Source organism: Oryctolagus cuniculus, chromosome 1 (assembly GCF_051225735.1).
Source record: "Oryctolagus cuniculus isolate XC-2025 breed Fujian yellow rabbit chromosome 1, ASM5122573v1, whole genome shotgun sequence".
Lineage (NCBI taxonomy): Eukaryota > Metazoa > Chordata > Mammalia > Lagomorpha > Leporidae > Oryctolagus > Oryctolagus cuniculus.
In genome coordinates this window covers 188,175,676-188,190,543 of record NC_142867.1, presented here as the reverse complement: position 1 = coordinate 188,190,543, position 14,868 = coordinate 188,175,676, and positions in this window count along the sequence as shown.

The following is a 14,868-nucleotide window of genomic DNA, read 5'->3' as shown; positions in this document are numbered from 1 at the left end:
CTCATGGGCTTTTCAGCCAGATCTGAATGCCTTTAGGGCTGATTCTGAGGCCAGAGTGCTATTTAGGACATCTGCCATTCTATGAGTCTGCTGAGTATCTCACTTCCCATGTTGGATCACTCTCCCCTTTATTTATTCTATTGGTTATTGTTAGCAGGTACTAGACTTGTTTATGTGCTCCCTTTGACTCTTAGTCCTTTCATTATGATCAATTGTGAACTGAAATTGATCACTTGGACTAGTGAGATGGCATTGGTACATGCCACCTTGATGTACACTCTGGCAAAAGATCTCTGTGAGTGAGATCCCAGTGGAAAGAACAGGTCTTCAAAGAAGGAGGTACCTTTCTCTGAAGGGAGGAGAGAACCTCCACTTTGACTATGACCTTGTCTAAACAAGATAAGAATCGGAGAACTCAGAGGGCTTCCATAGCCTTGGAAACTCATGACTGGAGCATAGGGAGATTACTGATGCCATAGACAGGAGTGTCAATTGGTAAAGTCAACAACAGGAGTCACTGTGCACTTACTCCTCATGTAGGATCTCTGTCCTTAATGTGCTGTGCATTGAGATTTAATGCTATAACGAGTACTCAAACAATATATTTCACTTTGTGTTTCTATGGGGGTGCAAACTGTTGAAATCTTTACTTAATGCATACTAAACTGATCTTTACTTAATGCATACTAAACTGATCCTCTGTTAAAAAAAAAAAAAGAAATTATCAACTCCCAACTTGACTCTCACTGGGATTAAACATGACAATAGGTCTGATCTGATTTCTTCATCATTTAAAAAAAATCATCTATTATTTTTCACTTTAGGTTTCTGTGTGGGAGCAAACTGTTAAAATCCTTACTTAATGTATACTAAGCTGATCTTCTGTATATTAAGATAATTGAAAATGAATCTTGATGTGAATGGAAGGGGAAAGGGAGTGGGAAAGGGGAGGGTTGTGGGTGGGAGGGACGGTATGGGGGGGAAGCCATAGTAATCCATAAATCGTACTTTGGAAATTTATATTCATTAAATAAAAGTTAAAAAAAAGAAAAAAAAAAGAAGCTGTTGTCTTAACAGATATTTTGAACTAAGGGAATCATAATTTAGATAATGACTAATCAAATACACTTTCCCTACAGAATAGCAGCATTTTTTTTTTGAGTCATCAGATCTTAATTCATCACTTGAATACATTCACCTGAATATTTATGTCAAAATAGAATGTATGTGAAAAGGCAATGAAATTTGCACTCTAAAAAAAAGTAAGTAAACAACACTTAACTAAAAAAAAAAAAGATGAGGATACAATTAATAAAAGAGAAAGTGGCTCCTAGTAAACAAAACGAGGGGAGTTTTAAGGGTGAGAGGAAAATGTGTTTTGAACTGATTATAATCATTCCAGAAAAGTTCCTGCACATGCCAAAATTGAAGGAATTTATAGAGAATGAGCACTGTGGCAACACTATAGTAAGACTAATCTCTAAGGAGAGTGATTTTACCGTGTCAAAAAATATGAATTTCATATGTTGTTGAGAAGAGTTTTGCAGAAAATGTTGTGTCAAGTGAAGTTACCTGACTTCAAATATACCTGAGAAATTTATAACAAAATTTGGGAAACGGGATTTTACAGTTGAGATAATAAAATGTAGCATTTTCATCAAGAACCATGAAGGAGATGGGACAGGCATTAAGATGCAGCAGGTTAAACCCCAACTTGGGATGCTGTCATCCCATCATGGAGTGTTTTCAGCTTCCTGCTAAAGGCTCCTCAAGCCTGTATGATGGACCAAGTACTGGAGTTCCTGCTACCCATGTGGGAGACCCAGATAGAACTTCTGCTTCCTCATTTTGGCCCAGCACAGCCATGGGTGCTTTAGACATTTGAGGAGTGAACCAACGATGGGAAGATCCGTCTTCCTTCCACACCCCTCCCATCATTCTGCACCTTTCAAACAAACCCAAATCAAAAAGAACCATGAAGGGAAGAAGTAGAAAGCTGCTACGTGCAGACACTGGATGAGATAAGGCACAGGATTCAGATTTAAAGAGACACAAGTTTGCAACTTGGCTCCATTTTTGCACTGGACTTTTGTGCATAACAGTTATTTTTTGTGTTTCATTTTATCATATGTAAATTTATAGTTAGGACTACCTCATAGAGGTACTTGAAACTTATCAACAAAATGTCAATAAGTGTTAGTTACATTTCTGAGAGAGAAAGAGATTTCAGTTTGGCAGAATCTTATTTCTTCAGAAGAAAAAAAATCCAATTTCAAGAGACTGAATTTATTCAACTTTTCCAGTTCACATTAGTCTTACTTCTTGTTCAAATTGTTTAAAATATTATTATCTATATCTAAAAACATCTGCTTATTAGAAATGCAGAATAAAGGACAGGCATTTTGGCCACTCATTAATATATCAGTTAATACACCTGTGTCCCACTTTGTGGTGCTTGGGTTTAAGTCCTGGCTTCAGCTGCTGACTCCAGCTTTCCACCAGTGCAGATTCAGGGAGACAGCAGAGGGTGGTGGTTCAAGTATTTTGGTTCCCGACTCCCATGTAGGAAATCCGGACTGAATTCTTACCTCCTGGCGTTGGCCACCCAGTCCTAGCCCTTGAAGGCATTTAGGTAGTGAACCAGAGCATAGAAGAGACCCTCTCTCTATAGTTAAAATAGAATCCTGAGAATTATTAAATATACTTTGTCAGGACATTTGCAATTAATTCTATAAATTTTTATTAACAGGGTGGTTCTGGTGCAGAAAGTCTGATGACAGTTTCTTAAAGATATACTTCTTTTATAGTTTGGTCCACAGATTTGCTTGTATAATAGATCCACTTGGAGAAAGTCAAAAATACTGACACCTGGACCCACATGTGGCTATTCATATTTAACCAGCCTGCTATGGGCTTGTGCGTTGGGTGCCCCAAAACCTCTACATATGATTCTAAAGAGCAGCCACCATCGTGAAACACCGATGTGCAGGGGATGCCCCTAGGTTCTGTTCATTTTTTTCTTCAAAACTTAATATGACAGATTCTCAATGATATTTAAGGATATGTAGATGCTAGATCTAAGTAGTCCTCAGGGTTTATGTATGATATGATCTGTAGAAAATAGAAATCTTTCTCACCCTTGTAAACGTGTTCCGAGGAAAGTAACTTTGGATAACCTTATTTGATTTTATTTCTTCTGTAATCATGTTTCTTGCTTGCAATTTACCATTTATCTTTACTATTCTAATAGTTTTCTATAGGCTTACATTGTATCAATTGTTTCCTTTAGTTTTCTACTTGCATTATTTTACATTGGTATACATGATTCTACCAAACTACTCAGTTTCTCCAAATCTTTCTATTCTACAGAATTTCTGCAAGCCTCTTATGATGGTAGTGGTAAACTAGTATTTAATGCTTAAGAAAACAAAGCAAAATAAAAATAACTATTCCAAAATGCAATTTCCCTTTAGAAATAACTTTCATTCTTTGAGTAGTCAAATGAAACTCATACATGAGTAGCTTTGTAAAACTAATAATGAGGCTGGCGCCGCGGCTCACTAGGCTAATCCTCCGCCTAGCAGCGCTGGCACACTGGGTTCTAGTCCCGGTCAGGGCGCCGGATTCTGTCCCGGTTGCCCCTCTTCCAGGCCAGCTCTCTGCTGTGGCCAGGGAGTGCAGTGGAGGATGGCCCAAGTGTTTGGGCCCTGCACCCCATGGGAGACCAGGAGAAGTACCTGGCTCCTGCCATCGGATTAGCGCGGTGCACCGGCCGCAGCGCGCCGGCTGCGGTGGCCATTGGAGGGTGAACCAATGGCGAAGGAAGACCTTTCTCTCTGTCTCTCTCTCTCACTGTCCACTCTGCCTGTCAAAAAAAAAAAAAAAAAAAAAACTAATAATGAAAAAATGTATATAGCAATAATATCAAACTACACAAAAAAGTCAACAAATCACACTGTTCCAAAAAATTTCTTCTCAAAAAGTGGAGTTCCTTCTGAAGATAATAATTCTACATGTGCAAGTACACATTGTTGTAGGAAAAAGTTCCTTGGGCTTACTAGTCAAGTAGAGTTTATTTAACAAAGAACTGAACAAAAGAAGATTCTCAAATGCAACAACTCCCATTGCCAGAGCAGGTTCTGAGAACTCCAGCTAATGATGTGATCTCACAGCATTTACAGACAACTAAAGTAAGACAGAAAATGAGTAAATTGGTTACAGTTTAATCAACCAGTCAGTTGGTTACAGCTTAACTAGTTAATTGTTTAGAGCATAATTAGTTAATTGGCTACAGGGCATTCTGCAACCAACCAAAGCTGAGTTACTGCGAATGAACTAGTCATTGGTTCTGTCTGATGGCCCAGTGCAGGCACAAATCCATGGCCTCCCACAAACTTAACAACACAATTACATGGAACGAGCTATCGTACTTTCATTAGTACCACTAGTCTAATAACTGGGTGTGTTTTGGATCCACCTAGTTAATTTCCAAGATCCCGGCTGAGTCACAGGGCCTGACATGGAAGCATCTAGGCTTTTTGAGACAAAGGAAGTGTTCTAGCTGTGCGAATTTTCATCTTTACAAATATGGTCAACATTATCATAAAATAATGATGAAAAGTAAAATAAACTCATGTCCTCCAAACAAATTGCATATACAAACATACATGCACAGGTACATGAATATCTTTTAAAAAGAATGGTCAATCTACTAAATGCCAAGTTTTTGAATAAATGATTCTTGCTTTCTCTAAATCTTTACTAACATCATTTCAACAACTCTAAATCAAATAGTTTTGACTGAGCTTATAACTAAATGATGAATCTAACTTTTTGGCTAATGGCTACATTTTTATACATACATGAATTAATCTGCTACTTAAAAACTCATCTAAAATTTCAACTGAGGTATTCTACAGTAAGTGGATCAGTGATTTTTTTTACCATTTCTTTACCATGCTTAGCTTTGTTTTCCAATTTTTCTATAGTAAATATATATTACCTTTATAATCAGAGCACTATAAGTGTTCTTTTTCAAAGATAACAAAGAAAATTTACCTCCTAATATATAAATCATATTGATAGGCATATTGCAATGAAAAGATCTTGTATCTAATCAAAGAACAAGATATCCTAAATATATTTACAAATTTTATTTAGAATTAATTCTTATTGACTTTCTTTCTGGAAATACAAACATTTTCCTTTATTTAGGAATCTCAATTTTTATAAGAACAAACTATTTAAATTAATTCTGAGTTAAATTTTAGCAATACACACATTATCATTTATTTCAAATATTTTAATCAATAATCGACAAGTAATGAGAATCAGTTATGAGTAAAACCCTAACAGATTAGAAAAATCATTTATGTGCTAACTTATTTAACTAAGAGAAAAAGTGCATAGTTAACCAAAAGATCTAATAAAAACATGTAGTAATTTTTTTCTAGCTTTAGAAAATAAGAATTCATCATTTGTCTTTTAGTAGTCAGGATTTCTTCAATACTGTCACAAAAATTTCTCATTAATCTACTATCATTTGATGCATGATATCTGGCTTCTGAGTGATCATGATACACTGGATGAAAACATTGAAATAGGCATGTGCTTTATGATGGCAAATAACATGGCTTCTTGCCAAAATACATCTATGGGCATGAATTCATACACAATACTTCATTTTCATGCTTATTACAACACTAGTCACGGCTTCACCTAAATCATTGCTGTAGATACCTAAGTCTATATATAGGTTTTGGTATCCTGATACTTTTTGAACAATGTTCACTGTTGGTGTTCATATTATTCATTAGAATGCTTTCATGAAAAAAAGATATTTTGTTGAGTAAAGACAACCTAATCACTTATATTTTCTATTTTTTATTGTTTTATTCTAATTTATTTCAAATACAGATAAAACTAAAATTACTGTTTGGATTTTTAAAGTATATTTTATGTGACCACTGATGAATGGAGTGATCATCCTGAGTCACATACTCAACTGCTTAAGCAACTACTAGGTTATAAAATAATGATTGTCTTCTCACATATTTTAGACTACTTAATGGTTTATTGCACGTCCTCATGGTTATGTACATAGATATGTAGCCATGGGGTCATAAACTAAGGAAAAAAATAAGTGAGGAAAAATTTGAGACATTATATAAATTGTTCAAAAGAATTGACAGTACATCTCTTCTTTGGTGAGATAATATTAAAAGATTTACTGGCTTATTTTATTATGACATACAATATACATAGTCAGTAAATCCTCTGGAGCTTGAATTCATGTAATATGTAAGACCAACATTGCATGAGTTTTCTGTCAAGATGCCCAGTTCATCTTCAAAATATTATAAGAAAAATAATCTGATGTGTATTTAGAGAGTATGTTTGCTGCACAGAATAAAGAAAGCTGAAATTATTATGATGTATTAATGTCATATATACATAAAATAATATTCAACTTAATTTCAGCATATAAGATCGAGTATCCTTGAGCATTATCTTATTTATGGATAATGAAACTTAGAGGAGAAAAAAGATAACTGTTTTATTTTTGGTTTATTTTAAATTATAATAGAAAAAATAAAATATGAAAATTAAAATACTTGATTCTTCAAGATGTACTGCATTCCATGTTAAAAAAAGAAAAGAATCCAGTCTGCAAGCCAGCATTGTGGTACAGCAGATTAAACACACTTCTCTGATTCCCAGCTCCCTGCTAATGGGCCTGGGAAAGCAGCATAAGATGGACCATCTATTTAGGCCCCTAGAATGCACATGGGAGACCCAAAGGAAGTTCCTGGCTCCTATATTTAGCCCAGCCCCGGCCCTTGTAGCCTTTTGGGTAGTGGATAGAAGAGCTCTCTTGCTCATTCTTTCTTGGTATCTACTCTCTCTCCCTGTAACTCTGCCTTTCAAATAAAATAAGTAAATCTTTAAAAGAAAAAGTCCAGTCTGAACTGACTTTAAGCACAAGAAAAAAATGCACTGGCTCCTGAAACTTTGAGTCCTGTAGCAGTACTGCTTTACTTTTGTGTTTAACACTGACAATAGGATATTTTCATGAGTGTCACCTTCAGCCACAGCTCATTAACTCCATGGTGGCAAGATGGTGGTGGAAAGCTGGAGACTCATATTGTTACAGCATTAAGCACATCAAAGCCTTAGCAAGCTGAACAAATCATGTTGCTGGGGTTATCATTTCAATGACTTGGAATGGACTAGGTCCTCCTTCCAAGCACTCAGTGGACAACAAGGCTGCTTTTCAATGGTATAGGACATTAGGACAAATCAATAAATATGTTTTATTTCCACATAACAAAATCTAGAAGTAAAGGTAATTATATGGATTATTTTTAATCTTTTAAATTGTCTTTGCGCTCCTCTACCACAAATACTTTGTTCACTAACCTTGAAATTCAAAAATTCCACTAGTTCAAGTTCAAATGTGCATCTGTCCTCATTATTTTTTCTCATCATTTTGATGGGACAAGTCTATTCTTTCTCAGATTAGGGAATTATAGATTATTATTATTTCATTTATTATATCTTTCATCTATCAACAAGTAAAAGGTTGCTATTGCAACCATTTTCCTTTTTGCTATATGCGTCATCTATCAGTTTCTATTAGTTCTAAGAGGATTTCTTGAGATAATTTGTTACTGTATAGTATCATAAAAACTGCTTGGTTTAACTTCACTTTAGAAATTTAATGAACCTGTTTTGTTAATGAAACTAAGATGTAGATCCAATTATGCCTCATTTTTTAAACTCAATATTATTTTCCATGTTATAGGGACTATAAAATAATGTGTACATGCATATATGTCTGTAATTTCAAAAACTTTCATAGCACGGAGCTGGCATCGTGGCACAGTGGGTTAAGTTATGGTCTGTAACATCAGCACCCCATATGAGCACCAGTTTGAGACCTCCATTTCCAATCCAGGTCCCTGTTAATGTGCCTGGGAAAGCGGCAAAAGATTGCCCAAGTAGCTGGACTCTTGCCACCCACATGGGAGACCTAGATGCCATTCCAGGGTCATGGCTTTCACCTGGTTCAGCCTTAGCTGCTTCAGCTAGTTGCGGAGTGAACTAACCAATAATACATATTTCTTTCCTACTCTCTGTAAGTCTGACTTTCAAATAAATAAAATAAATCCTAAGAAATCATATAATGAAATTAACCATACTTTTTGTTGTACAGTTTTATGAATTCTATTTTATTTATTTTTAAAAATATGTATAAGAAACTAAATTTTTTAAAAAATCAAGAAACAAAACACAAAAGAAATACCTATGTGTATCAATATTGCTGCATATTTAATATTACCAAACTTTGCTTTATCTTCTGACACAAATATTTTTAAAGATTTATTTTTATTTTTTGACAGCTAGGTTACAAAGGGAGAGGGAGAAACAGAGCACTTCATCCACTGGTTTACTTCCCAAATGGCCACAATGGCCAGGGCTGAGTCAGGCTGAAGCCAGAGCTAGGAGCTTCATCCAGGTCTCCCACATGGGTTGCAGGGCTCCAAACCCTTAAGCCATCTTCTGCTGCTTTTTCAGGCACATTAATAGAGAGCTGAATTGGAAGTAGAGCAGCCAGGACTTGAGCCAGAGTACATAAGGATGCCAATGTTGCAGGCAAAGGCTTAACTTGTTATGCCACAATGCTAGCCCCATGAAACAAATTGAATAAAAAGATATATTACTATAGTTTTAATGATCTTTGATCCCTTTCAAATGTACTATATATGAGTGAAATTGACATCTTTTCATTTGATTATTGTTCATATTCCTTACATATATTCTTGTTGAACTATGCTCCTTTAATTTTGCATTTATTAAACTATTTTGTGGAGCATTAAACCTTTGTAATTTAAAATAATATTGTCTATTTTTTTAAAAGGAGTGAACATGTCCAGTGCTGTGGCTCACTGGGCTAATCCTCTACCTGTGGCACTGGCACCCCGGCTTCTAGTCCTAGTTGGGGCACCGGATTCTGTCCTGGTTGCTCCTCTTCCAGTCCAGCCCTCTGCTGTGGCCCGAGGGTGCAGTGGAGGATGGCCCAAGTGCTTGGGCCCTGCACCCACATGGGAGACCAGGAGGAAGCACCTGGCTCCTGGCTTCAGATTAGTGCAGTGCGCCAGCTGTAGCGGCCATTTGGGGAGTGAACCAAGGGAAGAAGGAAGACCTGTCTCTCTGTCTCTCTCTCTCTAACTGTCTGACTCTGCTTGTCAAAAAAAAAAAGGAGAGAACAAAACAGATAGAAAAGTAGGAAGTATATAATATTTTCACTAATCATATCTATGAAATATAGTAAATCTTCCCAGCACCATTTGTTGAAGAGACTGTCATCTCTCCAGTAGCTGATTTTAGCTCTTCTGTCAAAGATTGGTTGGGGGGTGGGCTGTGCTGTGGCATAGTAGCTAAAGTCACTGCCTGCAGTGCCAGCATCCCAAATGGGCACCAGTTAGAGTCCCGGCTGCTCCACTTCCAATCCAGCTCTCTGCTGTGGCCTGGGAAAGCAGTAAAAAACGGTCCAAGTCCTTGGGCCCCTGCACTTTCATGGGAGACCTGGAAGAAGTTCCTTGCTCCTGGCCTCCGATCAGTACAGCTCCAGACATTGTGGCCAATTGGGGAGTGAACCAGTGGATGAAAGACACCTCTCTCTCTTTCTCTCTCTCTCTCTCTGCCTCTCCTTCTCTCTGTGTGTAACTCTGAGTTTCAAATAAATAAATAAACTCTTAAAAAAAAGATTAGTTGGTTGTAATGTTTGGATTAATTTCTGGATTTTCTATTCTGTTACATTGGACTACATGCCTACATTTGTGCCGGTACCAGCCTCTTTTGACTATAACTACCTTGTAGTGTGTTGTGAAATCTAGTGTTGTGATTCCTCTGGCTTTTTGTTGTTGTTGTTGTTGTTGTTGTTGTTGTTGCTTAAGATCATGATAGCTATTCAGGGTCTCTTATGTTTCCATATGAATGTTAGGATAATTTTAGGGTTTTGTTTTTACTATATCTAAGAATTCCTTTGTATGTTGATTGGGATCCATTGAATCTAATTTACTTTGGGTAGTAATGACAATAGTGCTGGAAAAATTGGATCTGCACATGCAGAAATATGAAACAAGACCACTAATTTACATGTTATACAAAAAGCAATCCAAAATGGATCAAGAATTTAAACCTACATCCTGATGGTATCAAATTGCTAGAAGAATACATCAGAGAAACTCTGCAAAACATTGGCATAATACATCTTAGAAAAGATCCAAGAAGCACAGGCAATAAAAGTAAAAAATTGACAAATGTGATTATATCAAGCTAAGAAGCTTCTGTACTGCAAAAGACACACTCAGCAAAGTGGAGAGGGAACCAGCAGTCTAAGAGAAAATATTTGCAAACCATACCACAGAAAAAGGATTAATATCCGAGATCCATAAAGAGCTCAAGAATTTAACAACAATAAAACAAACAATCCAAATAAGAAGGGGTCAAAGTATATCAATAGGTATTTTTCAAAGGTTGAAAGACTGAAATTCAAATAACCAATAGACATTGAAAAAATTCTCTCTAGCTGGTGAGGATTTCAGGGAAAAGGTACCCTAAAATCCTGTCCGAGAAAATGTATACTAATACAACAATTGTGAAAGACAATATGAAGATTCCACTGAAATCTGAAAATAGATCTTCCATATAACCCAGGCATCTCACTCCTGGGAATTTATCCAAAGGAAACAACATCAGCATATGAAAGAGTTATCTCTACTCTCATGTTTATTGTAGTTCTATCCACAATAGCTAAGATATTAATAATGAAAACAATAGTTCTACAGAATTAGATCCTGACTTGAGAAAACTCTATGGAATGCCCGAAGTAGAATTTAAAATGATGATTGGGAGGAAACTCAAAGTGATACATGAGCATATAGATAGGCAGCTTAAAGATATGAGGAAATCAATGGGTGACTTGCATGAAAAACTCACTAGGAGATTGAAATCATTAAAAAGAACTAAATACAAATTTCAGAGATGAAATTTTCAATTAATAAAAAAATATGAAGAGGAGTCACAACACCAGATTTCACAACACACTACAGGGCAGTTATAATCAAAAGAGGCTGGTACTGGCACAAAAGTAGGCATGTAGACCAATGGAACAGAATAGAAAATCCAAAAATTAAATATACTGAGAGCCTTAACAGAATAAATCAAATATAGGGCAGAATTTCTTAAGTGGAGGACACGATTTTTGAAATAGCCAAATCAGAAAAAATTAGAATTAAAAATTAATATTGAGTGGTTGGCATTGTGGTGTATTGGATAATACCACCATCTGCAATGCCAGCATCCCATAAGGCATCAGTTCAACTCCCAGCTGCCCACTTCTGATACAGCTCTCTGCTATGGCATGGGAAAGCAGTAGAAGATGGCCCCAAGTGCTTGGATCCCTGTACCCACGTGGGAAAATCAGAGGAGGCTCTGGGTTCCTGGCTTCAGATCGGCTAAGCTCCAGCCATTGCAGCCATTTGGGGAGTAAAGCAGCAGATGGAAGACCTCTCTCTCCCTCTCTCTCTCCTTCTGTAACTCTGCCTTTCAGATAAATAAATCTTTTTAAAATAAGAATTATTTTATTTATTCAAAAAGCAGAGTTACAGATAGAGGTAGAGACAGAGAGAGGTCTTTTATTCTGCTAGTTCACTTTCCAAATTACCGCAATGGCCAGAGCTAAGCTGATCTGAAACCAGGAGCTTCTTCCCGGTCTCCACATGGGTGCAGTGAGCAAACGACTTGGGCTGTTTTCCACTCCTTTTCCAGGCCATAGCAGAGAGCTGGATTGGAAGAGGAGCAGACAGGACTTGAACTAGCACCTATATGGGATGCCAGCATTGCAGGCTTGTGTCGCTCCCCCACTCACGGAGGAACGACACTGGACCCTGCACTGTTCTTTATGCCCGGCCCTTCCCGGGTTTGCTGCCGCTCCCCCACTCGCGGAGGAATGACGCCATCCCGGGTTTGCTGCCGGCCACCCCCCTCCCCCGCCTCTGTGGAGGGGTGGCACCCCCGCCGCTTTCCCGGCTTCCGCGGAGGAGCCGCACACCACCAGCCGGCTCTCTCAGGGGTTGCTCAGATGTTCCTCAGATGTTCCTGGTGCATGCTGTCTCTATCCTCCTTTATAGTCCTCTTCCACCAATCCACGCTCTGCTGCCCACATGCCAAGCATGCTGCTCTCCTCCAATCAGGGGCAGGATCAGCTCCTGCAGCTTATTAGTCGAATTGGTGAGGCAGCTGTGTAGAAGTTGTTTACTCTCTCTCAGCACCATATGATGTGAGATCTGATGCATAGAATTAGTCTTAGTTCCAGTAATTTAGTCTAGTCTAGGTTGCTCCCCACAGGCTTGGGCTTTAAACCCACTGTGCCACAACACCAGCCCCAATCTTTTTAAAAAATCAAAATTGGAAAGGAGAGAGTCAAAATATTAATGTTTTATAATGACATGACTTTGTACACGACAAAATCAAAATACTCCAACAAAGAGCTCTCAGAATTGATAAACCAGTTCATTGAAGATGTAGGTTACAAAATGAACATACAAAAACCATTTTTTTGTTGGTGGTGGTGATTTTTGAACTCACCAAAATAGAAATCAAGAAATATCATTTATAATAACCAGAAAAATTTAGAAATAAATTTAACCAAAGAAGTACTAGATCTCCACAGTGAAAATTATAAAACATTGATGAAAAAGTCATCAAGGACACATAAATTAAGGCTATTCTGTATCGAAAGACTATCACTAAAATGTCTATGCTACATAAAGTAATCTAAAGTTTCAGTCCAATCCCTATCAAAATACCAATGGCATTTTTTATATAATTGGGGAAAAATCCTAGAATGCATATGTAATCAAAAATACCCATAATACCCATAAGTGATAGAACAAAACACAATCAAACTGAAGGCAACCCAATACCCAATTCCAAAGCATACAATGAAGCGATAGTCATTAAAATGCATGGTACTAGCATAAAAACCAAAACATATGGCAATGGAACAGAATAGGGAGCCAAGAAATTAATCTACATACATAGAGAAAACTGATCTTTGCCATAATGCCCAGGCTATACTTTCTAGAAAAGATAATGTCTTCAAACAATGATGCTGGTAAAAATAGATGTATATACATAGAAGGGCGAAATTAGATCCTATATTTCCCCATATACTAAGATCAACTCAAGATGAATCAAAGGCATAATTTTTAGACTTGAGAATATAAAATTTCTGGAAGAAAATACAGGGAAAATACTTTAAGACACTGGTGTAAGTGATGACTTCATCGATAAGATTTCCAAAGCCCAGGCAACATAATCAAAACTAGGCAAATGGTACTATACAAAACTCAGAAATGTCTGCAGAGCACAGGAAATAATCAATATAGTCAAAAGACATCCAACTCAATGGGAAAATTATTCATATGGTAACTATTGAACAAAATATTAATATCCAGGATTTATTAACACAAATAACTTAACAAGAAAAATCCAGTAATGAAATGGACAAAAAGATCTCAAAAGTGTAATTACAAATGACCAACAAATACATGAAATATAATCAACATCATTAGCCATCAGAGAAATGCAAAGCAAAACCAGAATGAGATGTCACCTCACAACAATCAGAATGGCTATTGTCCAAAGACAGATAATAACAAAGGCTGGCAAGGATGTGAAGGCGGGGGAACATGTAAACCCTGTTGGAAGGATTGTATATTAATGCAGTTACTGTGAAAAACTGTATAGAGATTTCAAAAATCTAGAAATAGACTTGCCAAAAACATGAACACATATCAAAGAGATACCTACACCACAATGTTTATAGCAGCACTGTTCACAATAGCGATAATATGAAATTAACCAAGGTGTCCACCATCAGATGAATGGATGAAATACACACACACACACACACACACACACACATTATATATACATATATATAACAGTTATACTGTTCTCTAGTATTTTTGTAGATTAATTTCCGTTCAAGATGTTTATGAGTGATGATAGCCCTGACTTTGTACATGAATTCCTTGAATGAATTTGTATCTACTATAATTACAGAACAAGATCACAAGATCACAGATATCATGTGGGCTCATGTTAAGAGCTTTGAGCTCCAGAAAATTTATGAATTTATAAAAGTAAAAGGGTATGGCCGGCACAGTGGCTCATTTGGTTAATCCTCCGCCTGTGGCGCCAGCATCCCATTATGGGCACCAGGTTCTAGTCCCAGTTGCTCCTCTTCCAGTCCAGCTCTCGGCTGTGGCCTGGGAAGGCAGTGGAGGATGGCCCAAGTGCTTGGGTCCCTGCACCCACATGGGAGGCCAGGAAGAAGCACCTGGCTCCTGGCTTCGGATCGGTGCAGTGCCAGCCATAGCGGTCATTTGGGGAATGAACCAACAGAAGGAAGACTTCTTTCTCTGTCTCTCTCTCTCACTGTCTATAACTTTACCTGTCAAATAAAAAAAATTAAAAGGGTATATTTTCCTATAGAAATTGTATTGGTATGGCAAACCAAATATTTCCAAAAGTCAGCCCCCATTTATCTTAGCTATAAACCTACGCGAATACCAACTATTTGATCCCAGCAGTCAGAACAAGACAGCCATTTGAAATATTTTACCGAGAACTGTTGCCAATTTTATTTACATGTATCTATTGCAAGACAATTTGGAATGCATGTGAAAGGTTACCACAGAACGATACTGCTTTTAATATTTGATCAAAAATGGGAATTAAAGGAGATAGAAAACTAGATTATTTTGTTACAAACAATTTGGGTATATACCACAT